Source organism: Balearica regulorum, chromosome 5 (assembly GCF_011004875.1).
Source record: "Balearica regulorum gibbericeps isolate bBalReg1 chromosome 5, bBalReg1.pri, whole genome shotgun sequence".
NCBI lineage: Eukaryota > Metazoa > Chordata > Aves > Gruiformes > Gruidae > Balearica > Balearica regulorum.
This window is the reverse complement of record NC_046188.1, coordinates 23326064-23338706: the sequence shown is the minus strand read 5'-3', so window position 1 is coordinate 23338706 and position 12643 is coordinate 23326064. Positions and strand designations below refer to the sequence as shown.

The window sequence follows — 12643 nt, the reverse complement described above, 5'->3', positions numbered from 1 at the left end:
TGGCTGTTTCTGATTTAAACCATATGTAGCCCTTTTTTCAACCACCTTTAGGTTCCTCCTCAAAACTAACCATAATGCAAACAAAACTTGCCATTTATACTATAGTACAAATGTAAAACAGAATTGATAACAACATTCAGAATACCTCAAGCTATAAATAACAAATTAAAGCTTTCCTACTTTAATGGGAAGTCATCTAAAGTCAACTGTAGCAATTCTGCAAACCAAGTCACTTATCCTAATGAATGATCCACTCTACTATAGATATTAGAGCTGTGATTTTTTTTTACAGGGCTTTATTTTATAAGAACATAAAACATATGTATATTAATATTACAGAGTAACTTGCAAGAATTGAAACAGTGATGTGTTGAATTGAAAAAGATTTCGAGTTCAAGTATTGAAGTTGATGGCCAAGATTTGAAAAGAGCTGAAAGTCTTGTAATTTCACTATACCTTCTAGGTTATAGCACAAAATATTGAATTTCATGTTACTGTTGTGGAACTTCCAAAATCCTGCCTGCATGATCAAAGACGGAACCCTGTGCACTAGATGCTGCATGTGACCATTGTCAGGGTCCATTCTTATTGACTTAAAAGAATCAAAAGACTGGAGATTGCAAGGCTCTTCAAAGGCACAAGAAAAAGGGGATATAGTCAAGATAAAGAAAGAGAGTCCTAGTTGATTGTCCTTCTTGAAATCGATGGTAATTTTGCAATGTACTTGACTGGGACGAGATTTCACCTGTGGTCTGTATACAGCATCCAGAAAACTGAACTTTGGTGCCTTGATGTCTTGCCTGCTTTTTGATTGCAGAGGGTTAAGCTGGGTGATGTCTCATTTCTAACTAATCTTGCTGAAGAGTGGAAGTTCTGCTTCTTACCTAGATTTGTCAGACTTTTCAAATGCCAATTATCTTCCAGCATCTCAGAAACAAACTAGTGGGTATTTAAAATATTTGCCAACAGAAGCACCTTAATAAAGAAGTTACATAAAAGTACAAGCTCAAGCACTGCCTAATCAGTTTGAATTAAGCACATCAGGTTTTGTTCACTCAACTGGAAAACTAACATTTGCTCAGCTTGGCAACTCTCTGTGTTTACTGGTGTCTGAACGTAATGTACAGACCTCTCCTGCACAGTGTTTGTTCAGTACCTGTGCAAGCATCCACTGCTTGGTTAGATTAAGCTGACAAACTTCCAAAGGTATTTGGCATTCCCAAAGAAAATATTAAAAAGAAATTAAATCTTTAACGCTTCGAAGGATCCTGTTTTCTTCTGTTTCAGATTCTCAGCTGTGGCAATTGGTATGCTTCTATTGTCAGTGAGGTTTTGACCCAGTCTCATTTTTTCTTTAATGCATGCCATTTAAGATGAACAATTCAATTAATAAAAGTTGCACTTCTTTTACCAGCAACTCGATAGCTGTGGGCAAGTCTATCCTATTCACAAAGGAAACTCAGACAAGCTTTAAGTTAGCCTGCTTGGGAGGCAGTCCTGCTGGGGAAGTACAGATCTTGACAGGCTATATATCCTGGATAAATTAAAAGTCATGTCATGCACACTAGCAAAGCATTGTCTTTTTTCTTTTGTTTAGAGTATGTCTAAAGAAGGCTGACTTGTTTCAGGAGCATAAGAAAAGGTATTTTAATATGCACAACAGTGAAGTTTTCATTTCCAGGGACAACTTTGGTTGATTCTCATAAAGTTTTCCATGAACAGCATGCAAACTGTTTTGACCTATTAATCATAAATTTGCATTATCACTTACCTGTTTGTCAGTAAACAAAATTATGTTTGCAGTGTTTCTTTATATCTCTACCTACTTGTCCTTTCACCCTTTTAGGAAGGCAAATAAGAATCTAATTGTATTTTTTTTCCTCTTCCTAATAAAATCAGTATTTCTTCCTTAAGTAATCTCAGTGTTTTCAGCATACTCTGGTCTTTGACTGAGATAATGTTTTCTTGGATCATATATTATAGTATAGTATAGTATAGTGTATCTTAAGCCTCTTCCTTTTCTTTTCTCTGCATCTTACTCAACTGGCATTTTCACTAGTATTTTTCTTAGCTCTGATACCCTTTTTCCATCACTGATAATGTGAATTTTTTCCTATCTGTTGTCTCACATATTTGTTCTTGGCATTAGCAAGGACTTTTTACTTTGATATCATTGTTTCCATCTCTAAATGTCTCTCCTAGAGCTGCCAACTGACTATGATTTCCTTAACAAGCAGCACAGCTACTAGATCTACTGCACAAATATAAGATGCAGAGCAGACATTGATCTAAGGGATCAAGCTGAATTTCTGCAGTGGCAACTCTATCCTCCTACATTCTCTGTCTTCTCTCATTTAGCACCATTTTCTCACTCCACATTTGATGAATTCTAATTTTATAGTCTCCTCAACCAGTCTTCTGCTGCCGTCTCTGCAACAGTTCTGCTGCTCACCAGTCTCTGACTCTCCTCATTCTTTCTATTCTGTTTCGTACAGGTTCCTATATGCATTCCTCAGTATTTGATAGCTTTATCCCATTCACTGGACTGACTTCCTTCCTTCCTTCCTCCCTCCCTCCCTTCCTCCCTTCCTTCCTTCCCATTGTCAATTTTTGCTCAAGCTTTGCCAGCAATGGCCTGAGGATGGCAGATTCCCTTGGTTTTGATCTACCCTTTCCTTACAGAGACAGAAAAGCAGATGAGACTGACTGTATTGAATAAGGCAGGATAAGAATACGCTCCAGCCAAAACCAGGGACAGCTATGCTTAAGAAGCTGTCTCTTAACTTCTTTTAGGGTCAATGAAACTACAAGGCAGAAATCCGAGAAATATATGGTACTGACGTTTTTTCTTCTGTATATTGTTCAATTTGTCATAAGATCCAAATGATATTGCCTTATGCTGTAAACTAATCTGAAACTTTAATGGAAAATACTGGGCATAACTCTAGCTGTGATAATAGAAAGTGAATATGAATCCTTGGTGCAATGAAAGAAGTATGACCACGGAATTGCAACAAGCAGATAAGGAATATAGGAACTGATTTGTATTATGGTCTCTACACACAGAGTATCAAACTTCTGATGCTCATTATTTTCATTCAGATAGTTTGTAATTGAACAGTACCAGGTATCTGTGAAGGTGAAAGTGGCATTCAAGAAAAAGGTGAATATTGCCAACTGCTTTCAGTGAAGAACTGCTCACAGAGCAGCTGAAACTTCCCATAGACTTGCTATGTCTACATTAGCAAGGAAGACAAGAGGATCTGTAGATCAAAGCAGCTGATTCCGAGACTCCTACATCTCAGCTCTCTGCCTTTCAGGGGATTTTATGCCAGAATAGGTTAATTTTGGTCACCTAGAATGAAAGCAGTCACGAATATGGATTGAAGCTGTCTGAAGGCCCAGTTCTTGGTGCTGGTGTCTCTTAGGGGCTGCTGTGCATTTGGCATGCTAGAATGAAACTTCTATTTAATTTCCACTGAATGGATCCTTGTTCTTACGTACTGAAACTGCTAATTGAACTAATATTTAATAAATTTTAATCTCTAGCAAATTGTACTCATTTTACCTTGAGCAATGGAGTTTTGATATAAGTTGTGGTCAGATACAAATATCTTAAAAAAAAAGTCCATCTTTCAAGCTCAGTATCTAGACCCTCACAGAAGCACATCTGGAACAAAATACTACAGGAATAATTTGCAATTCTGACACCTATACTGAAATTCTGGGGGGTTTATTTTTAAAGATTGGTGCAAATCAGCTAGCTGTACACCTGAGAGGTTCTTAAGGTGTTTAAAACTTATTTCACTTTAACAACGCACAGAAAACCAAGGAAGGTAATAATGCTACGAGATGCTAGTTAGCATCTTGTTAAATCCTCATCCCTTAGCTCTGATGCTGTTTGTCTTTCACACACTCCAAAGTCTTCTGTTGCTGAGTAGTGTGGAATATTTATCCTCATTCATTCACCGATGATAGTCCACTTTGAGGCACATGAGGAAATTTATATACGAACACAGAAAAAGTCAAAGTGACACTTAACAGCAATAGCTCCACTTACACAGTCCCTGCGGAAACTAAATTCAGTTGGAAGCAGTGTGGAAAAGGCAACGCAATCATCATGGTATTTTAAATTACTCACAATACTGTGTAACCCAATTAGGTTAAACTATATTGGAAAAGAAATGTTTTTATAAGACACTATTTTAGACAAAGGTGGATAAGAAAAGTTTTATGCAAGATAAAGATCATAACTGGAACTACCAGTGATTGTCTGCTTTTGTGTTTTTGAACCAGCATAAATTGTATTCTTCCTCACAGCTTTTTTTTTTTTTGCCAGGATATGTGCCAATGGAAAGTCTGATCAACTTTAAAAAACAAATAGCTTTGTGTGGCTGTTAGTGATATTCACTGGCCAATTTTTAAGAAAGGTTTGTGAAATTTTGGGAGCTGAAAGGTAATCATTATTTTTTAAAAGTTCTAATTAAGATGTCAGACTGGGCATTGGAACGTATTTAGAATCCCATGTAATTTGATTGTGTTGGCCTATTTATCTAAATTGCTTTGGAAAGACAAATAAAACCAGCTACTTAAAATGTCCAAGAGGCCCAGGCTTCATTCCAGTGCTTCAAGCAATGACTGCAGCAACAGCCTTTTGTAACTAACAGCCAATCCAACGATAGACATCCAAGTGTCAAAGTCTGATACAAAGAATGATACAAGCGCCTGGATCACCGTCACTAATAGAATAAACAGTACACAGTGTTATTTAAGCACAAATGCTCAGCTTTTTTTCCCCTTTGAACTGCAGACCTTTGGAGACTAGCATTAAAGGAAATGAACACCCAAAGTCTGAAACGTCTGAAGCTGAGACAGCGTCCTACATAACCCCCTGGGATTACTTGGGTTTGTTTAGTTAGTGTGATTTCCGTTGTACTGAAATCTGTATGACAAACCCAGGATTTGGAACATATTAATAAATACTGTGCTGTCAGTAACCTGAGACTCTAAAATCCATAGTACTATTCTTGAAAATTCAAAATAGAGCCTCACCCATTAATATATATATATAGCCAGTTTATCAGTTTGCACCACAATGAACTTTACACTCTGTTGCCTTTTCCTTTTATCAGCAGAGAGTGTCAAGAGTGAAAAGGGTTAGAAAAGCATGTTTGATTTCCAGAGGAAGTAGCTTGGTACTTTCTTGTCCTTGCATCCATCGTCGTAGGGTAAATTTAGACATGGACAGCTCTCCCAAGAGGAGGCAGATGAGGTTCTTGGTAATCTATCCCAATGGCACACTTTCGGTGCTCTCAGAGCAGCTTTTCTTCCCTGATCATTGATTTTATCTGCTGCTCCTAGGCGAAGGGCAGCATTTAAGCACTTGGTAGTGCTTTAGCTTCACTCCTGTTTTGGGGATTTTTGTGCCGTTGATTCCAACCCATTTTTTCTTGCAGTGTGCATCTCATGTGACACAACCACGGCTCAGTTTCAGGGGCTTAGAAGGGGAATTGTGAAGTTGCCAGAACAGATGAAACAAAACTTTCTCTTTGAGCTGGGGGCACGGCAAACACAGTAGGGCTCTGTGGCGCTTTGGCACGGCAGTGGGGGCGTGCTGCCTCCCCAGGTCCCCTTCCTGTTCCCAGGCTGTACTGCGGATTACGCTCTGAACTCCCTCCAGGGCAGCGGGACACCCGACTGCAGTCATGCCAGGCAGCACCAAGGAGGGTAAGAAAGGTATTTGCTCTTGCTTGGGCAGACCTTGGTCTTTCCCTTGATTTTTTTTGTTTGTTTGTTTGTTTGTTTGTTTGATTGGGTTTTTGTTGTTGCTGTTGTTAAGGGGGAAGAGAACATTTTCCTAGCTGGAAGGTGAACAAAATTTAGAAACAATTTTGCATGCCTTTGCAGCTAATGTACCTGCTCTAACACTGCCTGGAGACTTTATTGGGAGGGATAACCTACACATGATTTCCGCTGCCCTCATTTGCACCCAGAGCTTAATGAAACAAAGTTATATTGAAATTTAACCCAGTGTTCTTCTCTGCCTTTCTTCGAAGATAACAGGGAGAAAGACTAAAGCAACAGGATCTGAGCAAGTTATTACAACTGTTAATTTTGTGCTAGTACCTGAAGTACTAAATGAACCCAATTTCCGATTCATTAATCAGGTTTAAAGCAACAGGAACAGAGTGTTATGGCACAAACCCAGAATAATCCCAAAGCCTTGGGGAACTGCAGTTCACGTGACAGACATGTATGTATAGGATCTCCCAGCCAGGGCAGCAGGCAAATTATGTGAAACATTAGATACAGGGTAGGCCCTGGCATGCTCAACTTCCTCAGTGTGTTGTTTTATATAATTGAAATTAAATTCTTCAGATTTCTTCTCTTTCCTTAAATAGCGAAGAAGATTGGGAGCAGGACTGATGTTTCCTGACAGCTGTAACCAGTCACAGACTCTTGCCTTTTGAAGTATTTTTTTTCCTTCTCTGACTTGTGCATTTTCTTTCAAGGTCTTCCTGTGTTGATTTACTCCCAATTCCCCTAACTGATACCTAATTCTTCTCTGTGCTTGGCATGGCTGTGCCCCCCAATTGCTCACTTACATGGACTTAAAATTAGCAATGCAAAATCTACAGAGGTAATTCAAGCCTCTTGCCAGTTCTCTTTAAAAAATTCAGAATTGGACAGTAGAAAGATATCTTACATTGTCTGATGAAAAAAGTGCCACTGCACTCTTTCTTTCTGCTTAGCCTACTAACAAAGGCAACTTGTTAGACTGTTTAATGTCATTTTTAGTGCATATAAAGAACTTTACCCATAAATACCTTAAGCAGATTACTGCAGAGTCTTACAGTTAAAGCAAAGAGACTTAGGACCAGGAGTCTTACTGGTTTAGCCACAAGCTTGCAGCTTTACTTTGGCCAAGGCACTTTACATACCTGGAAATTAAGACAAAAGTTAAAAGTAGACACCACTCCTTACCTACCATGAGAAACAAGAGGGCAGATTTAATTACGAATTTGGTATGTAGGAAGAAAAGCTACAGAAACAGTGTGAATAGTAAAACATTTTGCAGAAGTACCAACTCACTGAGGTTACTCGCTATGCAAGGGGCCAATTTTTGCAAAATTATTCTCACTCATAATACTGATTATTTTATTTATCAACCATCTTCATTGCATCCACAGTATTTGGCATGTAGCATTAAAAATATAATAAATAATAATTAAAACTTCATCAAAAACACAATAGAGAAGACAAGCAAACACTAAACAGAGTAATGGAGCATTGAAAAGTAGGCTTTTACATCTCATCCCTGGTATAGCTTCCAGCATCCTGCTGGGACATTGTTTCGGTACTGAAACAGATGGGAGGACAACCCCTCTTGAGTCACCCACATCAGTCCTGCTGGCACCATGGAGGATACTGCTGTCAGCACTGACTTTAGTGAAGAACAGCCCCTCCCTGCAATACCCTCTCTACTGTCTGTAGTATCGACAGAGCTAGCAGCAGGCCGAGACTCCAGTGGTCATAGGAATTGTTAAGGGAAAACACTCCTATATTCCACAAAACAATGGACTTCCCCCAGAACTGCTAAGTTTGAAAAAAACTTGGACTCTTCAGGATCAGACAAGGATGAAAACACTTCCAGATAGGCAGAGATGAGAGCTGATTTAAGAGCCCAGTTGTGTGCAGCAGCGGCTGGTATTCCGTACATTAAATTTTGTGCATGCTTGAACAAAACTCTGGATGTATTGTAGGTTTGCCTGCACACCACAGTATCTCACAAAGGGTAATTCCTTCCACGTTAGAGCAGTCTGTTGAGATCCAACAAAGATTACATGGGCTTTGAATTCCAGTATAAAACAACAATCCAATATGAAACAGCAGTCTTCTGCTGTTTGATAAAAAGATGCATTTGCAGTTACATACTCGATTAGTCTAGGCTACTTGAGGGAACAGGGAACATCGTTCCTTCCCACCTTCATTATGAAACTCCGCTTCAAAGAAAGCTGTTTTTCTAGGCCTCAGGTGTCTTCTGTCCATTCATTCCCTTCGAGCATCTAATTGAGCTAGTCTCATTTGTTTTATTAGCTGATCTTATCTGTTCAGCAGAACAGCCCTGGTTCCTCAAAAAAAGTTGTTCTCTTGAGACTAGGATGTGTCTAAGGGACAGATCCTCTATCAGAGGTCATGGGATCTCTGCTTCACACGTTGTCTTCCAAGCGCCACAGAATAAACCCAGAATGGTCCAATCTCTCTCCAGTAACTAACAACTCCAATAAATCTTTCTTCCTTGTTAAAACATTCCCATCCAGATGGGATCCTTGCTGCTGAAGCATTTGCAACATATCAGGCAGCCGCAGCAGAGACAGACCAGGAAAGAAACAACTTGAATCTTTTATTTTCTACATTCTTTTTAGAAGAGCACATTTTATGATAAAAGAAAGGTCTTCAAGAGACAAATTCTCTTTTACTATAGTAAGAATTAGGTCACTTGAATTAGAAGCTTGCAGAAGGCATATTCAAAAGGGTGACTACGCCCACACTGCATGGTTAAGCAGCAGAACTTTTCGCTGAAGAATCTTACAGATGCTAGAAGTTCATACAGGTTCAAAAAGTGTCAGCACAAATTCATGGAAGCAAAAAGATACCTTGAGGCTATTATTAAATACAAGACTATCACCACAGGTTCAGGGAACCCTGTGAAACAAAAATTGTTAGATGCTAGGAAAATACATTTAAAACCCCACATGATATATTTGCAAAATTCTCAGTACTATTCCTTGATGTCTGGAGACGGGATTCTAGATTAGATTAAACTTTTGTTTGAAATGGTACCACTGTTCTTGGGGTTTATGTTGCCAAAAGAGTATTGCCTTACTTTATATTCAGGTCCTTTTCCATTATAACAGAGCATTTGAACCTTGGGCAGTTTGCTCTGAGCTCAGTTCTTGCCAATAAACATATGATGAAAGTTGGCTAAATCAGTGCCAGCTCCAGCCATAGGATCAAGATACTTCAAGCTGGCAATGATGGAACATGTGGAATAGCTGGAACTGAGCAAGAAAGGTTCCCTTCGTGAATCTAACCAGAAAGATCCCAAAGGAGCTGGAATATATAATTTTCCCTGGATTATCAAGAAGCTTCCTTACCGGAGGGATTATGTGCGTGTTAAGTAATGATGTGGTATCAAGAAGAAAAAAATCTCTAATCAACTTGTGACTAGTTAATTGCCTTCAGGTTGAGAAGTAGCTCGCTAGTCCAAGGACAGAGGCTGGAGCTGACAGGAGGCAGGAAGGACAATTAGGGGACAGATTAGAATGGTTGGCAGAGAATGAACAGGCACAAGCAAATGAACGAAGATGGACAGGTACATGTACAGAATCCTGCTGAGCAGGAGGCTTGTGTACTGAGGTCCTGAGGTAAAGCATAACAAGCACTACCGCTCCAGGATTTGACCTGCTCTGATGAGATGGAATTCTGAAAAAGAAAGAGCTTGAAGACATGGCATGATGGGGCCTTAAGTCAACCAGGCTGGAAGTTGGATCATTGTGAACAATCAACCTAGAGCAAATTCTCTCTCCAAGACTACAAAGATTTTAAGCAGGAAAAAAGAGGCGTTGTCAGAACACAGGTTAAAATAATTATCCTTTCTAAAAAAAAAAGACAAATCTTAAAATGTTTAAGCAAAATAGAATAAGATTAAAAGCATCTCTAAACAAGTTTCCTCCTACCCACAAATGAGTCCTTTCTTCCAGGCTTGGTCTCAGACCAGCAACATGGTGGATTTCTGAGTTGCAGCAAATGATGCATGGTCCCTCCTAAGTGCCCAGGAATGTTTATTTCCATCACCTCTCAGGCTTGGCTGTGTGTCTGTTCCCTCCTCTCTGCAGTGTCCTATCTTCAGCTCTTGCTGAGCTCTCCCTCTCTGAGTACCCCAGCCCACACACTGAAAACTTCTCTGCCTAAGCACATTCAGTTACTCCTTGGGGAGAAGTCATCTTCCTGCCTTTCTCCAAAGGTTCCTGACCCCATCAGTCTCTTTTTAGAGAAACATGATGTATAAACTCAAGCAAATAAAGCAAATGTGACCCATTGCATGGCAATTACAAGACAAAATGGAAATTTGTATGTGCCCTGAGGTTAAGATCAACAGATGAGATGCCAAGAGGGCAACTCTCAGGAACTCTGAAAAAATTACCAAAAACCTGGCCATAAAATCTGAAAACCTATTCTCCTAACTTGATTTATGCTGGTAAATTTTGTTATGTCCTTTAACGGTCCCTTCCAACCCAAACTACTCTATGATTCTATGAATACCCTCAAGCTCCTTCTCCACGTTTTTACTACTGTTAAGACCATATAGTTCATACATAAGCAATGTGATTAAAAATGTGGACCAGCAGATACAATTATAGATTTTATTATAAATTGTGCATATTATATAGTTATATTACAATTATAGATTTATAACCACATCAATGGCCCTATGCTTCAGAAATCAGTTCTGTGAGACACAGGAAATTTACATAGCTATGGTAGGTAGATAGAGCGTAGGACAGCTCTGAGTTCATATCACTCAGGTTCTCCGTTGCATTTCCCTGCCCTTACCACTTTTGCTCTAATCTATCCTTTCTCCCACAGAGAACAGCAGTGCAAAAAATGCAACATTTATATGCAGAATGAATTCCATATCCCAGTGAAATGCCAGAGGGTAGAAAAAGTGTATGTAACAAATTAAATTGGAATTTGGTCAGAACTTACCAGTTAAATCACGGAAACTGGCAAAAACTGTTGAGAAGTCTATCAAGAAAAGTGAAGAAAATCCTTATGTTCTTTTGAAAATAATCTCAGCTGACAGCTATTACAACTTAATATGTTTTAGACCAACCCACCTCTAAAACCCCAGAACATGGGATTAGCAGTGGGCTAGCAGTAGCTGGAGCCAAAGATCACTTTTTTACATCCAATGAAAAGATACAATTAGTTAATGTCAGCTACAAAATGTTCCTTTCAAACATCTTTTTATTTTGAATGCAAGAATGTATTCAAAATATATTTCTACAAAATTTCTTCTCCAATGAAACATAAAACATTCTCAGTAAAATTTGTCCTTGATGTTGTTTCTGTGGCATCAGTGACTACTGCTTGCGTGTACGAAAACTTTTAAGTTCATGATTTCTGTTGACATAGCTGCCAGACACTGTCAAGTATCACCTGCTTTTTCAACCTTACTGACCTTAGTTTTATGGGTAAAATTAGAACCAACATACTGATGTGCATTGGGTTTGTGTGGCAAGGTTTATAGTAGCAGGGGGAGCTACAGGGGTGGCTTCTGTGAGAAGCTGCTAGAAGCTTCCCCCATGTCCAACAGAGCCAATGCCAGCTGGCTCCAGGATGGACCCATCACTGGCCAAGGCCAAGCCCATCAGCGATGGTGGTAGCGCCTCTGGGATAACATCGTTAAGAAGGGGAAAAACCTGCTGCACAACAGCAGTCAGGAGAGAGGAATGAGAAGATATGAGAGAAACAAATCTGCAGACACCAAGGTCAGTGAAAAAAATGGTCTGAGAAGGGAAAAAGATGTTTGCCATAAAACAACTGCAGATCACAAAACTATGTAAAAGACATGCAAAACCTCTTAACTCCAAAAGGCAAGGGAATATGTAATTGAGGAGAACTGAATTAGTAAAATAATTGCAGGCTTTCAATGAGTGATTTCTCAGGATACGAAGAATCTGTAGTTTGCCCATCTTGTCATGAGAAACCAGCATAAAAAAACTTCTTTATACGGAATGATGCAGCACATATTATTTGATTTTTGGTTTTACTTTGTATTTTAAAATATAATGCAAGGCTTTGCTTTTCCATGAAATGTTTCCATAGAAATTAACTCTGTGGAACTTTGCAGCAACAATGACTTTTGTTCCATTAAATACTACGACGGCTCAATCTCTTTGCATGTTTAACTGCATCCCGTTCTACTGACTCCAGTGGTGTCTTCATTTGAGGTACTAAAGAACTTACCCCGGATCCAGATGAAGCACGCATGGATAGACCCCACCCTGCCAGTGGACATGGTGAACCCAGCTTGACTTGTGCCTGTAATGGAGGCATATGCATCTAAGGTAGCGGTCTGGTTTCCCTTTTTACTAAATGGAGATCTGGTCAATAGAGTCAGAGCAGTTTGCTGCAATTAATTTGATCAAACTCCGGGTATTTACTTTGGGGTGAGATGAATGATGCCACAGATCCCAGGTACTCCATTGACTACAAAGGCAGGTTCATTTAGACAGAGGCATGTGTTCTGTCCAAACCCGAGTTCAGCCAAATCAATCTCATTCACACCCTGCAAGAGGCTGTTGGCACAACAGCCTTCTCCCATTCAAGGACACCTCTGGAAACACTCAAGTGATTCGTAGCCAATGTAAAGACCCACTCCTATTGTAACACTATAATGCTGCCAGATTATTTTTTTTTGGTCCATAATGGTAAACTAAGCTTTTACCTAAATAAGTGTTTTAAACTTTTGAAGAAAACTACTGATTGTCACCTCAAAACTACTATCTTAGTTTTTAAACAAATTTTATATTAGAAGAAAGAAAACAAAGAAAAAAATCTGTTGTTCTTAGAGGCA

The 12643-nt window shown here is 39.2% G+C and overlaps 1 long non-coding RNA gene across 1 annotated transcript; it reads left to right on the top strand.

The window, feature by feature from the left end:
• Positions 1-5616: 5616 nt before the first annotated feature.
• On the top strand, positions 5617-12383 carry LOC142602006 (uncharacterized). Its single transcript, XR_012835615.1, has 3 exons — positions 5617-5727; positions 11381-11555; positions 12018-12383. It is a non-coding gene; the product is annotated as an uncharacterized LOC142602006 (long non-coding RNA).
• Positions 12384-12643: the final 260 nt, after the last annotated feature.